Raw genomic sequence first — 24,079 nt, forward strand, 5'->3', positions numbered from 1 at the left:
AAATTCAAGGGGTGGGGGGCAGGTATATTCCACCTCCCAATGAAAAGGGGAGAGGGGAAGGTTAGCAAAGAATATGCATCCATGTTCAATCTGCCACACCATGGTAAGCAGTTGAACTTTATCCAAAGTGCAATGGATTCATTGTGGTATATTAAGGAGGTTGACATGAGGATCAGATATGAATTTTAAATAGATCCCTTTGGCTACAGAGTGAGGTATAAATTGGGAGAAGTTTGAGGAGGCTGGAAGAGAAACAAGCTAGAAAACATTTGAAGGATCTAGTCTAGACTTGATGACAGGGTGGTGGCAGTGGTAATAGATAAAGTACAGGAGTGGATTTTAAAATTTCAGGAGGTAAAATCTACAGTATTGAGTCAATGTGGAAGATGAAAATTCCTTTCATTTTATGCTTATATGTTTTTCCTTTTATTCATTCTTTTTTTTATCCATTCATTGAAACATATTTACTGAACACTGACCATATGGATGCTATCTTTTGGGAACTGCACTCTTTACAGTGAGGCACACCAAGAAGTATTTGCTTGCAGGGGGCTTAGTCAAGAAGTATAACTTGGTCAAAGTTTTAAACAACTGTGTGACAATGGCAAGGTCTACCATGTGTTGATTCCCTATACTTTGTCAGCCACTTTATATATTCTATGGCCCTTTGGCACCCGCACATATATTTATTTAATATGTGGTTTTAGTGATGGCTTCATAACATGTAGCCATCTTTAACTCTGATGGAGGAAGGTGTGTGGGAGAGTGTAACTTGGTACCCAGCATCTGTAGATCCACATAATTTGGGTCTTTTCTACCCAACACTGCCCACAGAAAAGCTGACTTAAAGATTCAAAAGTGCTTATGAAATTTCCAAGTGCTATTTCTTTTTATGGAGTGATCAATGTGTTACAGTGCTCTTTGAACCCTGATAGTATGATTGCATGTACTTTGTGAGTCATGGGTTCCCATCATGTATAACTGTCCACACTCTAGTTTGCTCTCAGAGACCAGAGCCCTGAAAAAGCTCTTGTACAGGGCACGCTGAGATTTACTTGTGGGAGGAGATGACCCCTTCCCCTTTTATTTCCTCAAAACGGTCTTCAGTATTTCACAGACTGAAAAAATGAAGTGTCCATTCCCAAGAGCTACTAATGGATTTGATACCATTGTTCTGCTCTGGGTAGTAATGGACCCATTTGTGGGGGGCCTGGACCCTCACTAATCAAGCTGCTAAGAGTTCTGGTTTACCCACCTTTCTCCCTATCTCCACTCACCAATACTTTTCCCCCCCTTTTCTCAATGCTGATACTTTGATATTTAGAAATTAAGTCTTAGTGGTTTGGTAACAAACAACCCAAGGTGGATTCAACCCACTGACCTCAAGGGGAAAGAATTTTTATAATGGCTTTTTTTTCTTTCAGATTTTCAAAGAAGCTGGTATTGTACTTTTCATTTCACACATCACAAATTTACATCTTCAAAAGCTGGAAAATGTCAACACCTCAGAAAAATATAGTGTAAAGTATGTGGACATCTGCTCACCTGGAGCAACAATAATCACAGAAAATCGTAATCTCCTGAGCTAGGCCGGTATAGGCATTAGTGCAGTGCTAGGACCTGACTTGGGCCATCTTCAACCTTTTTAACTTTATATAGCATAAAAGCCCATCCAGCTTGTACCCCAAAATAGGCTGCTGGCAAAACCAGAAACTTGTTTCAACAGAGAGTCAACAATGAAGTCGTTGTGTTCCACTGGAGTGAGGCAGGGTTGGAAAGCTTAGGTTCCCACTGTGGTGTAACACCTTCAATGGGGCCTTCCTCTCCAGCCCAGGCCTGGTGGGATAGGAGTCAGCATTCCACAGGTATTTCCTGAAGGCCTCACTCACAGTCCCCTCTCAACGTGTGCATTCATGACCAGGTCGTTTATCCTGCCTGCCACCCTGGGCTGATGAAAATGTTACTTTGACTTATGGCTTGAGCACTTCCTCAGAAAGTTGGGGACCCCAAGTGAGTTCTATCCCTAAGTTTTCTTCATGGAGTGGTTTTCATTGTTTATAGTCTGTGAATTTTGGATGGCAGCCAATGCTGAAGCCAAGAGGAAAGCTTTCTCTGAAGGATTTTGCCTGCAACTACCACCATGATAAATATGTGATATTATTATCAGTCTATTTGACTTTACAGAAATGCTTTCCTTGTCTAAGAGGACATCTGTGTAGTTTGCAAGTTAATACATCTTCCTATGCTGTTAATGGGCAATCCTGTTTTCATTTAATTATTATGACATTAATGTAATATCTTTTTGAGTCCCAATATATCACATGGTAAAGAAAATCCAGAAATTTGTGTGTTAAGTTAAACTAGCTTTCCAACAGACCTCTCTTTTAATTCCTGAAAGATGAGTCAATTCCAGTAGGGCTTAGTAGTACAAAGACACAAACTTATTTGTGAGGTGGAGAATTGGTAGCAGATAGAATGGGAATTATTTGACTTTGAGGATGGCTGTCCTTTCTGGCAAATAACTGAGGGGAGTGATACAATCTTTCTACAATCTTTCTTGACAATCTTAGAAACAAAAGGAATCATCATGGTTAGCATGGTTTAGGCATTACATTGTTGCAACTTGGGGAGAAGTAGTGATGTCATCTAGTTCCCTAAGTGCCATGCAGGGTGATGGCTGATGGGAGGCAGGGTTTTTCTGGAGCACCTTCTTCTTTTTAGGTCATCACATTCTAGAAAATTTACTTTTAACCTTTTTGATTTTTGGACTACTTTGGGGATCCTAGAAAACACATGATTTGCTCCATAACCCACATACTCATGTGAAGGTATACACACTTTTTTATGTATGATTTTAGGGGCTCATTGAACTTTTAAAGACCTATTCTAAATGTTCATATACCCTAGGTTAAGAACTTCAGATCTGGGATATGGCTCTCAGTCTCAAACTGTGTCAGGGTACCAGAAGTGAGGATAGATTCATGCTAACTGAAACATCAGACAATGATGTATAAGGCAAAAAAAAAAAAAAAAAAAAAAAAAAAGGAATTTATTATAGGACTTCCCTCTTTCCAGCAGCCAGAATGCTATTTTGTCTTCTTTTCAGTATCCAGATACTTGGGAAGCAGAATAATTTAGCTAAATATTGTTAAGAGATGTGAGTGTTCTGGGGGTAGGCCATTTTTACCCTGTCACTGAGGAAGCTTGGTGGACCCTGTCCCCTGAAAAGATTCTCTCTCCAATGACCCCAAATACAGGATTTCCCTCCCCTAGAAAGTACCGGAAACACATGGCAACTTGTGCTTCTTTGGAATGTTGCCCACATTGGGTAGGCTCTTGATCAGCACATTGTTTCTTTAGATAATATTGTTCCCTTGAGCCCTGAAGTCTCTCTCTCTCCCCCAATTAAAAGGTGCCCCTGTCTCAACTTCATAGACAAGGAGGATTCATGAGAGCAGGAGATGGATCCAATCTGTGATTTTCACTGAAACTGTTGCAGGAACTTGCAAGAAAACTAGTAGATGCTCCTGTACATTTTGATGTACTTTGTGACGGTCATGTTTCTTTTGTGCTTATCCCAGCCCTGCAAGAGAGTTGTACTTGGATAAGCAGTGTTCAAGGACAAAAGGCTGATTTCCCTATTAGAGCCTTGTGCAGTTAGGGAGGTTGTGATTCATTATTTTGATTCATTATTTTCCCCAAGCGTTGGAGTCAAAAATATTTATACATATCTTAGTATTATTTGTTTATACTTCAAAACATCTCCAATCACTTTTCCAAAAATCCATGTGTACAATATGATCCAATGGGTCTATATGAGAAGATGTAAGGTGGCCCAGAGATTGGAATGGCTGAGTGCCAACTTTGGGAGTTGGGGTATGGTCCTTTTGAAATAGTGATGTTTTGGGATTTTCTGATGTCCAAGCCCATCCTCATTTATTCTGTAACCTAAGATGGCCAAAGGAATCTTCTTGCCCGCCATGGAGACTCTATTAGCCTTTTCCAAACTCTATGGGGCAAGGTTGCTTTGGAATGCAAAAGAACCTGGCAGAATTTGTACTGTAGTAATGCCTGGGCAGGGAAACCCTACTCCATCCAGGCTTTTATTCATCAGTGGGAGAGTCAGACATCTGGAAGGATGATAAGTATTTTAGAAGAGTTATTACCTTCCTGTCAAAAGTTTGACAGTTGAGCTGAGGTCTAATATTTCTAACAATAAGAGCAAAATGTTACAAACTAATGACTGGTCCTGGAGAGGAAGGAGTGTCCGTGGCATAGAGCACTCGTCCCTGAGGCACTGCCTTGTATTTTCATTCTTTAGACTAGCCTTACACCTCATAAATCTGTCAGTCATTTCGAATAAGATTTCTGTTTGTGTTGGGCAAACCATTTCCAGCATTTTATATGAACTATCTGGCAAGCTGGTAAGACAATGAAGACTGGATTTCACATTGAAATAAGGCAAGAAAATGAGTTTTTATCTTAACTGATCATTTCTTTGCTACCTCTAATGCTGCACACCTATTAAAAAGCTAGTATCACATTCCCTTCAGTTTGGAGAATTTAAGTTGAATCTTCTCATTTGGGTTGCCATCTGGTGTGCTACTAACAGCCTCAGAGAGTAAGAGGCCATCTGTTAATACTTTTTCCAGGAAGCTTTTTATAGAGCAGTGAAGTGGCAACTCTCAAAAACACATTGTAATGACTTACATGATCTTGGGTGTATGTACAAGTCAAGGCTGGTATTTTATTTTTACAAACACTATTTTCTTCCATAGAGGAGGGTTGGAGGAATCAAGAAATAGGGCATATTTGCATGCATAAAATGCTGATCTGTAATATGTCAGGAGCTATAGGTTAAAATGAGATTTGCCTCATTGTATTTCAGAAGTAAGATTGCAAATACATGCTGAGAAATAATAATAATCATGATGATGATGTTGATAGTGATTTACGGCATATTCACTGTCTTTCAACCACTGTGCCAAATGCCTTTTCTGCATTGTCTTGTCTTATCCTTACAATAGCCTTGAGAAATAGTTGCTGATATTGTACAAGTGATGGATGAAAAAGAATTGGTGCTCAGAGATGTTAATGACTTGCTCAAGACACAGAGCTAGTAGTAGACAGCACTTGAATGGTCTCACTTTTTTTCTGACTTCAAAACTCATATACTCTTTATGGGGTATTCTTTCTCACTATCCTGTGAAACTGAACAGTCTCCCTATCTATCCCAACTAGATACCAGCAGCAAAACTTTCTATTACTAGAAATAAAGGTTTAGATAAATTTGATCGAGGGCAGCTGATGGTTTGGATTCATCCAGTATGGGTCAGTATGGGGTAGGTTCTGTTGTGTTACAAATAACCCCTAAATCTCAGTGGCCTAGCCAAAAAAATATTCTTATTGCCCCTGCTGCAAGCTCGACTCCGGTCATGGGACCTTTGCTCGCTGTGATCACTCATATACGCTGTCCTTTCCCAGGCTGTCATGATCACTTCTTCACACCTTTCATTTGTCAAAGCAAAGACTTGCCAACCCAAGTAGGAAGATTGAAGTTTTAACACACTAACTGGGAAATTTGAATCCTGCCACATGTGTGCCCAGGAAGAGAAGAACCAGAATACTTGGAACTAACCCTGTCATTAATGTAGCAACTTACAGCAGTTGATTGAAAGCTTTCTAATTTCTGGTCCTTTGCTCACTAAGCATTTTCCAATATAATATTATAATAATAGCCCTGAGCTACTTTTTCACTGAATGTGCTGTAATATATTTCCATTTTTTGTCTGATGTCATTAACTGCTGTTTAAGGCTCACATCTTGTCCTTTGTATGTGACTTCTACCACAGTTGTCTTTTGACTATTCATTCTATAAATAGAGGAAGACACTGTCCTACATACATCATTTTTTATATCCAATTGGAGTTTATTCCAAGGATAATTTCAAATAATTTTCTTTTTTGTTAATGTCACAGTATTTCAACTTCCAATGGTGTTTTAAAAATTTATTCTTGTGTTTGAGGTAAGGTAGTGGTGAAGGTATTTAGGTTTTGACACAAAGTTTACAAGGAAATTTGAAAAGTGGTTCGGACAAAGCTATTTCTTAGATGTCCTTTTGTGTTAGTATCTACTTCATCATTCACAGGGTTGAAGCATACACAAGGACCCAAATTCAGGTCAGCTTGCCCTTGTTAGAAGTATGGCTTTTGCAGACCTAGAAAACTAAGCACTAATATTTAAAATGTCTATTTTACTTTACTTTTGTTATGTTTTTCTTTTACATTTACCATTCCTCTCTCTGTCTTTCACAGTGCCAGTGATTCAACCCAGGGTCTTGCACATGTTAGGCAAGTGCTCTACCACTGAGCCACGTCTCCAGGCCAAATTTATGATTTATTTCTATGATCATGTATACAAATAATACATATTGTCTTAGTCCGTTTGTGGTGCTGTAACAGAGTGCCACATAATGGGTAGTTATAAAAAAACAAATATAATTTCTCACAATTATGGAGATTGGGAAGAACAAATCAAGATGACAGCATCTTACAGTATCTTCCAGAGGGGAGGAACACTGTGTCCTCATATGGTAGAAGAGCAAAGAAGCAAAAGGGAGTCAAATTCACCCTTTAATACTGGCATTAATCTATTCATGAAGGCTGGGCCTTCATAACCTAAGTAGCTCCCATTTTGCTGCATGTCCCATGTTGAGGATTGAGTTTCCAACACATGAATTTTGGGGGACAAATTCAAGCCATAGCACATGTTCATTGCTAATAATTTTGAAAAATAAATCCAAAGGGATAAAGAAGAAAAATGACTAGAAATTACTAATTAGCCTTTAAATATTACTTTCGACATATTAGAAAATAGCTTTTAATGATTTTTATATGCTCTGCCCATTGCACTTATCCTCCCGACAAACCAGTAGCCCCTTATATATTAGAGTGGTAATGTGTAATATTTTTTCAAGGTACTTATTAAAATCTATAATTATGTGATTGTGTATTTCATGCTTAATACACCTGCTGCACCAGAGTGTATATGCCATGAGGAGAGGCCTGTGTTCTTGGTAACAATCTATTCCCAGAGTCCATCAGATTGCTTGATATAGTAGGTACCTGATAAATATTTATTGAATAAATGAATCATACACAGACACACACGGGCACACCAAGAGTTTCAAGTCCTGTAATTGAATTTTTTGTTAAAATATCACAGTATTTCAAATTAAATTGTTTAAATTTTTTTCTGCTCTGAATATTTTCCAATATATTCAAAACAGACTTTTCTAGTTACATTTGAAATAAGCCAAATAGTGGAGGTACTGATGTATTTCAAATATTTATTTTTTTCAAATTTGAGATCATATTTTGGCATTTTATTGCATGATTTTATTACATTAAATTATATTTTACTATATTTCATACTTATTTTTCTTGTTAATTCTGGCATAATTTTTGATGATTATGGGTGAATCTTATAATAGATCAGGATTTATTTAACCCTTCCCTTAATATTGGCTATTTATATTGTTTTCAATATTTTCCTGAGATAACCTTAACCCTCAGATAAGTACTGCTGTGTAGTATACATGCTTTCTTGGAAACAGTTCAGAAATAGCCTGAGGATAATTTGAAGTACTAAATCCCTGCAAACAGATTTCTTTAAGGTTCTTGTTATATTTCATTTCAGAAAAAGTTTCACTAGTTTGTATCATTATCCATAATATATTATGAGAGTGTCCTTATTATGTATCTTCACCAACCATATTACACTTCCTTCTTTTTTGGAAATTTTATAGATTTAAAATTTTATGTGTCTTTTAGGGGGGGGCTGTTGAGATCTGTTCTCCTGTTTATTTGTAAGGGATTTTTATACATTAAAGCTCAGTGGTGGGCTGGGGAGATAGCTCAGTTGGTAGAGTGCTTGCCTTGCAAGCATAAGGCCTTGGGTTCATCCCCAGCACCACAAAAAAAAAAAAAAAAAAAAAGCTCAGTGGTAAAGTGCTTTCCTAGCATGTGTGAGGCACTGGGTTCAATCCTCAGCACCACATAAAAATAAATAAATGAATAAAATAAAGGTGTTGTGTCCATCCACAATTAAAAAAATTAAAGTATCAACACTTGTCTGTCACATATGCTACAACTATTCCTTTTTCAAATTTCCCATTGCTGTTTTATTCTTATTTATCATCTTTTTGAAATCGAAAGTTTTTATGTCATCAGAACTGGCAGTTTTTTTTCCTTTATAGCTTATACCTTATTTATGCTTAAAGAATTGTGCTAATTACCCTGATTTGATCATTACATTTTATACAGGTGCACTGAATTATCATGCTGTACCCCATAAATATATATAATTAAAAAGATATTTTTAAATACATTTTTTAAAAAAAGAATTGTTCCTTTCTCTGAGATACAATATTCACCTATATGATTTCTAGCTTATTTTCCCCTAGTGGTTTAACATTTCATATTTGCCTATTGAGTTCATAAGATGTTTATAATGGCATATGGTACAAGGCATTGATTCATTCCTTTTTCCCCCATATTTAACCAATCCTACCAGCTTCATCCAATTTCCTTTCTGGCTTGAATTTCAAATTCCTCCTACTAAAATGGAAGTTTATTTCTGGAATTCCATAGGTTCTGTTTGTGAATGGTATCTCCTTTGAAAATTATATATTCCAGCTTGTTATTGTTGGCAGAATACTATAAGTCCTGTACATTTATTTTGTAATCATCTAGCTGCATTATGTTAGTACTTCTTGTAGTTGATTCTTGTGCATTTCCAAAGTAGAGGCAGAGCATCATAGTATCTACAAACATGATAATTTTGTGCTCTAATTTCCAATATAATCTAACCTATTTTTCTTGCTTTGCTATATATATATTTATGGATAGATTTTATAATGCTGGGGTCATATATAACATAAAACTGACAAACATATATGTATGATATGAAATATAATTCATAGTGTGACCATTTAATATGGTGAGATTTTTTCTTCAGTACACTATTAACTCTAAGAAAACCCTAATGTAATATTTATACAAAATTCTATTATATAAGACACATTATAACTAATTTGTATATTTTTTGTTACTTTGAATTTATTTTGTTCAACTTTCAAATTTTAAATAAATTCAGATTTTCAAAAATTCACAGGATGGTAGAAAGAATTGTCATATACCCTTTATCTAGCTCTCTTAAATATTAACATCTTTTACAGCCATCTTATAATTATCACAACTAGAAAATTAATAATAATGCAATATCATTAATAAATATGCAGACTTTATATATACTTTATCAGTTATCCTACCAATAAATAATCTTGTTTCTTTTCCTTCTTTTCTTCCTTCCTCCCTCCCTGTCCCTCTCTCTTTTTTTTCTTCTATGATCCAATCCACAATTTCACATTACATTTAGTTTTCATGACTCTTTAGATGCCTATAATCTGGAACAATCCCTTAGTGTTTATTTTTAGTGACTCTGAAACTTTTGAAGAGAACTGACCCTTTATTTTGTAGGGCATCATTCGATTTGATTTCAAGGTTTCATTCTGATGAAATTCCAAGTTTATGTTTTTGGAAATAATTTCAGGGAAGTGGTGCTGAACCTTTTACAAGGCATACTATCAGGAGGTGCCTTATGTCCCAGTACTGATGATCTTAAATTTCTATCATTATTTGCCAGTATTCACTGTAAAGGTAGTATTTTCACTTATTATTGACAATTATCTGGTGTGTATATATTTTGAGGCTCTGCAAATATACTGTGTGTCATCATACTTTTATTCCTCTAATTTTAGTTTTTCTTGAAACCATTATCACTGTAGTGTTTGTCAAATGGTGATTTTCTCTCCATCATCTTTTTTATATGTATTCATTGAAAGTCTTCCTTTATCTCTCATTCATTTATTCGATAAAATAAAGCTATAAAAGTGGCTTAGGCACTAAATTGCTCACATAATGCATAGTCAAGAGGCCACATTAATGGGGCCACCCAATCTCGGGCTTTCAGCCTCCAAAAAGGTGAACTAAATAAACCGCTTTTCTTTATGAAATACCCATCCTCAGGTACTTAATCGTAGTAACAAATTGGACTAACACAGAATCATATTTTAGGCTTTGGCATGAAATGTGTTTTCCTCATACATGAGTCTATAACTTGCATGTGATTACTTAATCCAAAACTGTATGTTAATCTATATAGCAGGATATGTGTGTAATATAGATGGACACGGTTATAAATATTGTCATCTGGCAATAAGCTGCCATCTGATGGGTAGTACTAATATTTTATTAATGTTCATAATTGGTTTATGCATACTACATAAATATCATTCTTATTTTTATTTAAAAAATTAACCATACATTTGTGATGCTTTTAATAGCAACTAAACAACTCTAATCATTTCTCATCATATTAAAGAGCTGCTATTTTCACCATATGCCATAGAAAGTCAGCTTCAACTTTTAGTCCGGATGCCATCCCCAGAGGGGCCATTTGAACTTATGAGTTGAATTTCAATGGGCATATCCATCTTCTGTCAGACATAGAGAATAACCCAAAGAAGGCCAAGAAGATTAAAATTCAGGGATTGGCAAGCTCTGCAAGGAGCATATGTGACAGACAATGAGATGGGAGGAATGATCAGTGGACCAACGCCAACTTGGTGGAGGCCATTCTGTGAAGTTTGCAGGAAGGGAATGTAAAACCCTGCCTTCTCCTGCAGAGACTGCTTGAATATTCCAAATAGTTTCTTCTTTTAATTTGTTTTATATTCAATCCTGTGACCCTTGGAGGCTCATCTGTTTAGGAGGGTTTTAATCCAACCTTGCCCAAGCCATTCCAAAACAGAAAAGAACCACTCAAGATCCAGAAACTGAGGAATGCAATTCCTTTGAACATTCCCCTTCCACTTTAAAATATTAATACATATGTAGTGCTAATTCATACCTGATTAGTTAATATTTCTTGATTTGCCCCACAGTACCTAGTATAAAACTGAACATACAATAAGTGGCTACGATTTCCTTTAGCACCTATTATGTGCCCATTGCTCACCTAACTTAGCTCAATCATCACAAAAAATCAGATGACATCCACCTCAGAAGCTGCTGTCAGACTTAAATGAAACAAATTGTGTAAAATACTTAACACAGTGAGTAGCTATTATGAGACTGATTTCTTAAATGAGGAAATGGGAATCAGAAAGGTGAAACAACTTGCCTGAAGCCACATAGTTAGGAAGTAAAAGGGCTGAGATTCTAGCTCAACCTCAGCAGGCTCAAAGGTCATGCTGTCCTGTCCTATGTTGGAGGTGGGTTAACCCGTGTGGAATAAACACAGTTTTTAAAGGTTCTCTACCCCAGGAGCACATGAAGCTACTGATTTGTCTGCACTGTTTTTGCTAATTAATTTGGTTTGCTTAAATCCAATAAAAATGATTACCATCAAGTTTTAGAGTTTCCAGAGAAAAGATTAGCACTAGCAGAGTAGAGAAAAAGAGATGCAGAAGAAAGGAGGCAGAGGCCTTCATTGTAATACCATGTGCCTGTTTTTCAAATTAGTATTCCAAATTCTTCCATCAGGGTAGCTTGGTGTGACCATCTAGGCAATTCTTCACTGCTTGGAAAAGGCACAAAGGCTTTCGTTCATCATGAAAGAATTTTTTCATTCCCACCTACAGTAATTGCCAAGAATGAAATCTGTTACAGTCATTGCAAAGAATGATTGCCTTTCTTTGCCTAATGCCACGTAGCATTCAGCACCAACTTGAGACTTTGCAGAGACATCAGCTTCCTATGTGGGGCAGAGGTGCTGTGGTTTAAGAGGCATATTTGAGCTTCATTTTACATTACACTGATTGCTTATAACCATTTCCTTCCAGGCAGTCCAGGGTGCTTCAGCCATCTCATAAAGGACTGTGTGCTTTTGAACTGGGCCATACACCTTGTTTTTCAGATGCGAAGATAGAAGGGAATTGCCCCATGTCACACATCAATTTATTGTCAGAACTGGGCTGTGAATCCAGTCTTTTGACTTCTGTGGGGAAACTGAACTTCATCTAACCTCACCGAGGAATGTTGAAAGATGCTACTAATCATATGTATAAGATCAACTGTCAGGGGAAATCGTAGGAGGTGCTGATAAAGAATTATAAAGAATAAAATGTCAGAGTAAGCCTGATAATTAGGAAAAATAAGAGTTCAGTGTAACTACTGTCAAGTTAACTACTGATATAAGTTGAATATCTGCTGCTTAAAAGTATGATGATGTAGAATAGCTGCAGCTTTAACTTCATATTAGGAGAGTTGAAAACCCACGTGGGCTTTGCAGATGCTTGCTAGCCACCTGCGTGCATGAATGTTTTCCCTGATAAGTGGGTGATGATACATAATGGGAGTGGGGGTGAGAGAAGAATGGAGCAACTTTAGATTATGTAGAGGCAAATGAGAGGGCGGCGGGGGTGGGGGAACAAAAAATGGTGGATTGAGACAGACATCATTACCCTATGTACATGTATGATTACACTAATGGTATGAATCTACATTGTGTACAACCATAGAAATGAAGAGATGTACCTCATTTGTGAACAATTAATCAAAATGTAGTATGTAAAAATAAAAAAATAAAAATAAAAAAGAACATTTGCCCTGCTCCATAGCATGATCAGCTAATTCTAACTTACCAATTTCCCTGCCCCTTTGGCTCTTCACTTCATTTTCAATTTTGTTTCCCCCAACACTTCCAAACCAACTCATTCAGCCTTCTTGTCTGTTTGCTGTTAAGGGCCCCAAGATTTTTTTTTTTTCAGGTAATGAGGAGAGATCTTGTTGAAAGAAAACAAAACTAAACACATCTTTTTCAAACTATCCAAACTTGAGTGTTTCCACTCACAGTTCCATCCTCTGTGAATTGGTAGTAATATTATTGTTTTATGTGGGTGCATAGCATTCCCGATGGACATTGGGCATTTTTTCCCATCCCAGCATTTATGGATGTTGAGACAAATGACATATAGGCACTGATGTTGTGGATGTTGTGGTATACTGAAAGATGACTGCTAAAGAATGAGGTCATAATCTCTGGAAAATGAAAATGTTACCCTATTTGAAAATAGTTTTTGTTTTGTTTTTTGGTACCAGAGATTGAACCCACGGCCACTTAACCACTCAGCCTCATCCCCAGCCCTTTTAATTCTTTTTTGTTCTTTTAAATTTTGAGAGGGTATCACTAGGTTGCTTAGGACTTCGCTAAGTTGCTGAGGCTGGCTTTGAACTTGCAATTCCTTCTGCCTCAGCCTCTTGAGTGGCTAGGATTATAGGCGTGCACCACTATGCCCAGCAAGTCAAGGATCTTGAGGTGGGAGAATCTACTGGATTATTTGGCTGGGCCAGAAATGCAATCATGTGTATGCTTATAAGGAGGCAGAGGATTATTTTTCTGTCTTTTTCTCTAACACACATACATATATGCACACATGTGCACACACACAAAAAGATAATATGAAGATGAGCTGAGATTTGAAGATGCTGTTTTTGAGGACTGGAATGATATGACCATAAACTAAGGAATATCAGTATTCATCTAGGCTGGAAGAGATCATGGATGCGTGAATTCTCTATTAGAGCCTCCAAATGGAGTGTGTGGTTCTACTTATACCCTGATTTAAGACAAGTGAAACTGATTTTGGACTCCTGGCCTTCAGAACTGAGAAAATGAATTTCTATTGTATAAGTCATCAAGTTTGTTGTAACTTACAGTAGCCATAGGAAATTGATGCAGTTTATTACTCACATAGTAAACAGCAAAAGATCTCTCTAAAAAGAAGGGCTCAGGCTTAATCTGGAATGAGTTGGAAGTAAGGTCATGGTGGGTAGCTAGGGTTTTTATTATGGTTTCGAATGGAACTGGGCTGGGAGTTCATGTGTGTGGGGGGTCACCTAGGCTATTCATGGTTTGAAATTTCTATTGGAACCAAGTAACAGAGCATCTAATTTGGATAAATATATTAGACAAAAGGGCAAGGAGGAGGAATTGGCTTGAAAACTCTCTGTAGTTAAAAATCAAAATAGAATTAAATGCTTTATTGCAATGACCTAACTCATACAGTTGTGAGGACTAAATATTTCAAAAATAATTATAGCTTTAAAAATATTGCTTAGTATGAATTAAGTGTCTAATATTATTATTATGCCATTTTTCAAAATCATTTTTTCAGTTTTCCAAGCCAAATTAATGTGCTCAAGAAATTTGTTTCTGAGCTCTCTACTCATTCTATACTTCCTCCCTATGGTTATTTCATGTATCCTTATACCTTTAAATGATACACATGTACCTCTGTACAAGATCCAGGTCATCTCCAATTCCTCCATACTCACCATCTCTGCATGAATCTGTAGGCATCTCAAACTCTATATGTATCCTAAATGGAATCCATGATCTTCCCCTGCAAAACTGTTCTTCTCTTCAATCTTCCCCATCTCTTGGAATCACATTATTGTCCTTTCTGTTGTCTAAGACAGGACCCTAGAAACTACCCTTAACTCCCCTTTATCCTAATCATCATCAAGCCCTGATGATTCTATCTCCTATCTCCATTGGATACTTTATTTCAGCCCCTTATAAAGTACCCCTGTTAATAAAAATTCCATCAAAAAACATACAACTGCCCCAAACAATCAAAACCCCCCAAACAGCAACAAAAACAACAACCCAAAACCACAAGGAGACCTGTGCATACACTCTGAATCTCTATCAATTCTCCTCCATCTTGGCTGTACATGAGAATTACATTTTATTTCTGATTTCTAGACCATACCCCAAAGTAAGTCATATTGCCTAGGGGTGTAGCTCAGGCATCTTCTGGAGATTCTGATATATAACCAAGATAGAGGACAACCGTGTTAGACTTTAGGTGAGAAGTTGGACCCTAATGTTGGAACAATGGTTGACAGGGGAGATAGATTGTAGAGCCCTGTTATTTCCACTTGACTTATAGCTGACAACTCTTCTGATCACTTGTAGCCCAAAAGTAAATACCCCTTTACTTTAAAAAATTGATAATTTTATATTTATTTTTATTTATTTGAATTATTTAAAATACAAAACATGAAAGTTACGACTGTACCAATTTCTAAGTATACAATACATTTGTGATAACTATATTCATGTAGTAGATGCAAAAGATGTCTAGAACATCTTCATTTTGAAATTTAAAACTCTATACTTCTTAGACTACAACTCTCAATTTTGCCTCCCCCAGTCCCAGCTAACCACCATTTGACAAACTTTGCTACCTCATGTAAGTAGGATCATACACTATTTGTCTTTTTCTGACTAGCTTATTTCACTTAGCATAATGTCCTCAAAGGTTCATCCAACTTGTAGTATGGGATAGAACAGAATTAAAATGGAGTGGGAGGGTTATGGGGAAAGATTTGGAGAAAACTACCTTTTCCTTCGGTATGTATAGAAGGTGAGGAATGGTAGTAGTCAGTTTGGGCAAAATTTAGGGAGATGGTGAGAAAATGCCCAGTCACACCAGACCAGAGCATGTTCATTTCCCCAGCATCCCCACCCTTGGACAGGAGCCAGGAGTGGTGCTTTGTGATGTCTAAGGTCCCCCTTAGTCCCTACTGGCTAGGGAAAGTGCCTCACTGAACAAACAAAGCTAAAGGGTGTGGCTCCTCATTGTCATGGTGAGGGGTATTTTGTAAGGTGTTAGGAGTCCTCAAGAAGACTACTAGGAAGTTTCAGTATGATTAGTTACCTGTAACCTTAGCACAATTATATAAAGAGCAACCATGAAACAACTAACCTCAAGCACAAAAGGTAGGAAGAAGAAGAAGAACTCAAGCCAATTCAGGTCCAGAAATGCGAACAAGGTGAGACCACCTCATTCAAGTTCTCCCTCTTGATTCTTCCTCCCACAAGTCAATGTCATGCTGGGATTACCCTGTTCTATCTTACAGGTGAAGAAGATAGAAAAGGAGATAAAAAGACTGCTCCGTGTGAGTTCAAGAAAAAAATCCTCCAGGACTAATACAAATAAGGTGAAGAGAGTGAAGAAGTCCAGAAAGTTTCGACCATTATCTTGGACTGAATAGGAGCCTAAACCAAATCAGTCAGGCCAACCCCAAGGGACTCTACAAGATAACACTCCTGCAAGATACAAAAACATCATGAAACAAAGCTCCTTACTCCAGAAGATTTACATTTCTGTAAGCTGATTGTGGGGAAAGAGGGAAGGAAGGGAAAAGGGAGGTGTGTGAGAAGACAGCTAGGTGAGGCTCAACAGAATTGACAGGTCTACAGTTAGCTGAACAGTGGGGAGAAGGAATGAGTCAGGGCAGAGAACTGAAGGCAAATTTCTCTTCTTCACATTTTAATCCACAGGGAAGAAGAAATAAAGGCCTTGCTGTTTCTCTGTGTGTGAGGTGGTGGTGGGGGGATTTAGGGTTACTCCCTAAAAAAGGTAGATAAGAAACCACCTGCATACCACCTACTTCATAATGGGGTTTGCTCTTTTCCATACTATATGCCAAGCAACCAAATGCCTTTAGAAAGAATCCAAACCTCATTATAAGAAGTTGTTTTCAGAATTCTGAAGGACTAAAATGATGGTGTGTGAATGCTACAAACCCAATGTAGAATAAAACACTTTTTTCTTAAATAAATTTGGGATGGAACAGTATCCCATAATGCTATGGAAATCTCTGTCCATTAATTACCTGTTAAGTTGAAAGAAGGGATACTTTAGTGGCTTTCCATGACAAGCAATACTGACTTTACAGAATCATTTTATTAGACCAGTAAACAACAATAAGCAGCAACACCACCACCCAAGGAATTGGGGAGAACTTGATTTGCAAAATTACTACATTATGTGGTTTGACTACCCAGATTTTTTTTTTTTTGGTACCAGGGATTGAACCCAGGGGCACTTAACATCTAAGTCATATTTTTAGTCCATTTTTATATTTTATTTAGAGATAGGGTCTTGCTGAGTTGCTTAGGGCATCACTAAGTTCCTGAGGGTGATTTTCAACTTGTGATTCTCCTGCCTCAGCCTCCTGAGTCACTGGGATTACATGCATGTACCACCATGCCTGGCTCCTTAACTACACAGTTTTAAATAAAAAATGACATAAACCCCCAAAATATGTACTCCACACAAAAATAAAAGCTATCAAACATTTCCTGAAGAACCCCAAAAGTTGATATTAATTTGAAGTAGATTTTCAACTGAACAATAAAAAGACAAATAAGGATCTGAATATACATTTCTCCGAAAATATTACACGAAGCACAGTAAGCATGTGAAGATATTGTTCCATGTAATTGGTCATTAAATAAATGCAAAACAAAATCACAAATAGATATAATTTCACACACACTAGGATGGCTCTAATTTTTTTGAAAAAGGAGGAAAATAAGTTGTCTTAATCTGTTTGTGATGCTCTAACAAAATACTTTACACTGGGTAACTCAAACTAGACATTTCTAAAAATTCTAGATGCTGGGAATTTCCAGATAAAGGTGCCAGCAGATTCAGTGTCTGGTGAGAGTTTGCTCCCTAGTTCACAGATGGTACCTTCTTACAGCTTCCCCACATGGTAGAAAGGATAACTGGATCTCTGAAGTATCTATTATGAAGAAACTAATCCCACTCATGAATGTGGAGCCCTCATGACCTCATCACCTCCTGAAGGTTCTACTTTCCAGTACTCACATTAATGATTAATTTTCAACATACGAATTTTTCAGGGACAAAAACATTCATACTATAGCACATGTGTTGGTGAGTACATAGAGAAATTGGAACCTCCTGCATTGCTGTTGAGAATATAAATTTTTATAGCCATTGTGAAGACCAGTTTATCAGTTGCTTAAAATGTTACCCATAGAACAGCTATATCACCTAATAAATCCAATCCTAAGTATCTACTCAAGAGAATGGAAAGCATGTCCACATAAAGACTTATACAAAAAAATGTTCATAGCAGTATTGTTCATAATAATCAAAAGAAATAATCCAATTGTCTATCAATTTAAAAATGGATAAACAAAATGTATATATAAACCATATAATATTACTCAGACATAAAAATCAATGGTGTAATGAAATATGTTACAATATAGATGACCCTTAAAAATATGATTAATATAAGAAGCCAGTCAAAAGAGACCACATAATATATGATTCCATACCTATTTAACACTCAGAAAATGGAAGAATTATAGAAAGAGTAATTTGTGGTTGCTTACTTATTATTGGGAGGAGTATATGAAAGATAATAGAAGGGTGATCCCTATAGGGAACAGTTTTATTGATATAATTAAAATGCTTCAAAATCAAGTGGGGTGATGATTGTACATATCTGTGTATATACTAAAAAAAATTGAATTGTGCACTTAAACTGGAAGAATTGTATGATATATCATTGTATGTAAGTACTATCTCAATAAAGCTGTCATAAAATCAAGAGAAAAATGTTTAGTGGGAGAAAATACTATTGATTTAGTCTTTTGCATTGCTAGGATCTAGTAAGCAGAGAGATTGATAGTTTCACTGGACCATTTCCAATGGGGGGACACATTTCAAATAAGGAAAGTGAGGTGCTGTTATCAAAGAAGGTGAGGTGCTTAAACACTTATGGTGAATTATAATTTTCTTTGCAAGAAAATTGTGATATATTTCCATGTAATATTATACTCACAGTAACCTCTCCAATTTCTTCTCTTCCTTTTAAATTTCCTCTTTTTCCTTGTTGCTTCTTAAACAACTTGAGATCATTTCTGCCTCAGGGCATTTTTATAGGCTATTCTCTCTGCTTTGAGTGCTTTTGTTTGGGTCTTTACAGGGCTTTTTCCTTGTCATCATCCAACTCTCATATCAAAGTTTATGTAGTTGATTTCCATTTTATCACGTTGTCTCCAAAGTCATTATCATTTTCCCTCTTTTTTAAAAATTTGATCTTTTTGGTTATACATGACAGTAGAATATATTTTGAGATATCATACATACATGGAGAATAAGTTTCCATTTTTGTGGTTGTACGTGATGTGGAGTTTCACTGGTCATGTATTCATATATGAACACAGGAGAGTTATGTCCAATTCGTTCTGTCTTTCCCATTATCATCTCCCCCCCTTTTCCCCCAAATTTCCCCTTGTCCAATCTGATGAATCTCCAGTCTTCCCTCCCCCTGCCTGCTGTGATTTAGCATTTACATATCTGAAAGAACATGTGGCCTTTGGTTCGTTGGGATTGGCTTATTTCAGTTAGCATGATAGTCACCAGTTCCATCCATTTATCAGCAAATGCCATAATTGCATTTTTCTTTATAGCTGAGAAATATTCCATTGTGTGTATGTACTACATTTTCTTTATCCATTAATCTATTCAAGGGCACCTAGCTTAGCTATTATGAATTGAGCTGCTATAAACATTGATGTGGCCACATCGTTATAGTATGCTGTTTTGAAGTACTTTGTGTATATACCAAGGAGTGGAATAACTGGATCAAAAGGTGGTTCATTCCAAGCTTTCTGAGGAATCTCCATACTGCTTTCCAGAGTGGTTGCACTAATTTGCAGTCCCATCAGCAATGTATGAGTGTACCTTTTCCCCACATCCTTCATGACATTTATCGTTATGTGTATTCTTGATAATTGTCATTCTGACTAGAGTGAGATGGAATCTCAGTGTAGTTTTAAATTGCATTTCTCTAAATGCTAGTGATATAGAACATTTTTCTTATATTTGTTGACCATTCATATTTCTTCTTCTGTGAAGTACCTGTCAGTTTCTTAGACCATTTATTGATTGGGTTATTAGGTTTTTTTTCTTTTTGGAAGAGATTCATTTATTTTTTTAATTATTTATTTATTTTTAAATTTTTTTACAGACTGCATTTTGATTCATTGTATACAAATGGGGTACATCATTTCATTTCTATGGTTGTACACAATGTAGATTCACACCATTCGTGTAATCATACATGTACATAGGGTAATGATGTCTGTCTCATTCCACCAGTTTTCATACCCCCACTTGTTTTTTTGGTGTTAAGTTTTTGTGTTCTTTTTATATCCTGGAGATTTATGTTCTATCTGACGTGAAGGTGGCAAAGGTTTTTCTCCCATTCTGTAGGCTCTCTTTTCATGTTCTAGACTGTTTCCTTTCCTGTGAAGAACTTTTTAGTTTGATACAATCCCATTTATTGATTCTTGATTTGACTTCTTGTGCTTTAGCAGTCTTGTTGAGGAATTTGATTCCTAAGCTGATATGATGGAGTTTTGGGCCTACTTTTTCTTCTAGTAGGTGCAGGGTCTCTGGTGTATTTCTTAGCTGCTTGATCCACTGTGAGTTGAGTTTTGTACACTGTGTGATAGGGGTCTAATTTCATTCTGCTGCATATGAATTTCCAGTTTTCCCAGAACTGTTTGTAGAAGAAGCTACCTTTTCTTGAGTGTATGTTTATGGCAACTTTGTCTACTATGAGATAATTGTATATATGTGGGTTTGTCTCTGTGCCTTCTATTCTGTACCATTGAGCTTCAAGTCTGTTTTGGTACCAATGTCATGCACTTTTTGTTACTATAGCTCATAGTATAATTTAAGGTAGGTCTGGTATTGTGATGCCTCCTGCTTCACTTTTCTTTTTGAGGATTGCTTTGTTTATTCTGGGTCTCTTATTTTTCCAAATGAATTTCATGATTGATTTTTCTAGTTCTATGTACAATGTCACTGGGATTTTTATAGAAATTTTATTAAATCTATATAGTGCTGTATTATATCAAATGCTTTTTCTGCATCTATTGAAATAATCATGTGATTCTTAACTTTTAGTCTGTTGATATGGTGAATGACATTTATTGATTTCTGGATGTTGAACCAACCTTGCATCCCTGGGATAAAACCCACTTGATCGTGGAGCACTGTCTTTTAAATATATTTTTGTATGCGATTTGCTAACATTTTGTTGAGAATTTTTGCGCCGATGTTCATTAAGGATATTTGTCTGAAATTTTCTTTCCTCGATGTGTCTCTGTCTGGTTTAGGTATCAGGGTGATATTGGCTTCATAGAATGAGTTTGGGAGGGTTCCCTCCTCTTCATGCTCAAAACACTAGAAAAAATAGGGCTAGTGGGAACATTCCTTAACATTGTGAAGGCCATCTATACTAAGCCCATGGCTAATATGATTCTAAATGGTAAAAAACTGAAAGCATTCCCCCTAAAAACTGGAACAAGGCAGGGATGCCCTCTTTCACCACTTCTATTCAACATCGTTCTTGACACTTTGGCCAGAGCAACTAGACAAACCACAGAAATTAAAGGGATATGAATTGGAAAAGAAGAACTCAAACTATCCCTGTTTGCTGATGACATGATTATATATTTAGAGGAACCTGGAAATTCCACCAGAAAACTCTTAGAACTCATAAGTGAAGTCAGTAAAGTAGCAGGTTACAGGATCGATGCTCATAAATCCAATGCATTTTTATACATAAGTGATGAATCTTCAGAAAGAGAAATTAGGAAAACTACCCCATTCACAATAGCATCAAAAAAAAAATAAAATACTTGGGAATCAATCTCACAAAAGAGGTGAAAGACCTCTACAATGAGAACTACAGAACACTAAAGAAAGAAATTAAAGAAAACCTTAGAGGATGGAAAGATCTCCCATGTTCTTGGATAGGCAGAATTAATATTGTCAAAATGGCCATACTACCAAAAGTGCTATACAGATTCAATGCAATTCCAATTAAAATCCCAATGATGTACCTTACAGAAATAGAGCAAGCAATTATGAAATTCATCTGGAAGAATAAGAAACCCAGAATAGCTAAAGCAATCCTCAGTAGAAAGAGCGAAGCAGGGGTTATGGCAATACCAGATCTTCAACTCTATTACAAAGCAATAGTAACAAAATGGCATGGTATTGGTACCAAAATAGACAAGTAGATCAGTGGTACAGAATAGAGGACATGGACACAAACCCAAATAAATACAATTTTCTCATACTAGACAAAGGGGCCAGAAATATGCAATGGAGAAAAGATAGCCTCTTCAACAAACGGTGCTGGGAAAACTGGAAATCCATATGCAACAGAATGAAATTAAACCCCTATCTCTCACCCTGCACAAAAGTCAACTCACAGTGGATCAACGACCTCAGAATCAGACCAGAGACCCTGCATCTTATAGAAGAAAAAGTAGGTCCAAACCTTCAACTTGTTGGCTTAGGACCAGACTTCCTTAACAGGACTCCCATAGCACAAGAAATAAAAGCAAGAATCAACAACTGGGATAGATTCAAACTAAAAAGCTTTCTCTCAGCAAAGGAAACTATCAGTAATGTGAAGAGAGAGCCTACAGAGTGGGAGAATATCTTTGCCACTCATACTTCAGATAGAGCACTAATCTCCAGAATCTATAAAGAACTCAAAAAACTCTACACCAAGAATACAAATAATCTAATCAACAAATGGGCTAAGGAAATGAACAGACACTTCACAGAAGAAGATGTATAAGCAATCAACAGATATATGAAAAAATGTTCAACATCTCTAGTAATAAGAGAAATGCAAATCAAAACTACCCTAAGATTTCATCTCACCCCAATTAGAATGGTGATTATCAAGAACACAAGCAACAATAGGTGTTGGTGAGGATGTGGGGAAAAAGGTACACTCATACATTGCTGGTGGGTCTGTACATTAGTGCAGCCACTCTGGAAAGCAGTATGGGGATTCCTCAGAAAGCTTGGAATGGAACCACCATTTGACCCAGCTATCCCACTCCTTGGCCTATACCCAAAGGACTTAAAATCAGCATACTACAGAGATACAGACACATCAATGTTCATAGCTGCTCAATTCACCATAGCCAGATTGTGGAACCAACCTAGATGCCCTTCAGTTGAAGAATGGATAAAGAAACTGTGGCATATATATATATATATATATATATATATACATATATATATATATATATGTATATATATATAATGGAATTTTACTCTGCCAGGAAGAATGATAAAATTATGGCATTTGCAGGCAAGTGGATGAAATTGGAGAATATCATGCTAAGTGAGATAAGCCAATCTCAAAAAACTAAAGGACGAATGATCTCGCTGATAAGTGGATGAGGACATATAATGGGGGGTAGGAGGGGTTAGCGTTAGGGTTAGGGTTAGGTTTAGGGTTAGGGATAAGGAGGGTGGTAAGAATGGAGGAAGGAAGAACTGTATAGAGGGAAAAGGGGGTGAGAGGGGCGGGGGGAAGGGAAAAAAACAGAATGAATCAAACTACATTGCCCTATGTAAATTTACGATTTTTAATAAAAAAAATGGACAGTCAAAAAAAATCTGTTTAGTGCTTTTGGTAGTATGGCCATTTTGACAACATTATTTCTGCCAATCCAAGAAATTGGGAGATCTTGCCATTTTCTAAGGTCCTCCTCAATTTCTTTATTTAGTGTTCTGTAATTTTCATCATAGAGGTCTTTCACCTCTTTTGTCAGATTGATTCCCCAGTATTTTTTTTGAGGTAATTGTGAATGGAATGGTTTTCCTAATTTTTCTTTCAGCTGATTCATTGTTGGAGTATAAGAACATTGTTGGAGTTTCTAATTTTGTATCCTCCTACTGTGCTGAATTCACTTATGAGTTCTAGACATTTTATGGTAGAGTTTTTTGAGTCGTTCTAAATAAAGAATCATGTTATTCGTGAACAGAGATAATTTGAACTATTCTTTCCCTACTCATATCTTTTTAATTTTTTTCTTCTAATTGCTCTGGCTAGAATTCCCAGCACTATGTTGATTATAAGTGGTAAAAGAAGTCATCCCTGTCTTGTTCCAGTTTTTAGGGGGAACTCTTTAAATTTTCTCCATTTAGGATGATATTGGCCTTGGGTTTAGCACATAATTGCTTTTACAATGTTAATGTATGCTTCTACTATCCCTAGATTTTCCAGTGTTTTGAACATTAATGGGTGCTATATTTTGTCAAATGCTTGTTCTGCATCTATTGAGATAATCATGT

This window comes from Sciurus vulgaris (genome assembly GCF_902686455.1).
Source record: "Sciurus vulgaris genome assembly, chromosome: X".
NCBI lineage: Eukaryota > Metazoa > Chordata > Mammalia > Rodentia > Sciuridae > Sciurus > Sciurus vulgaris.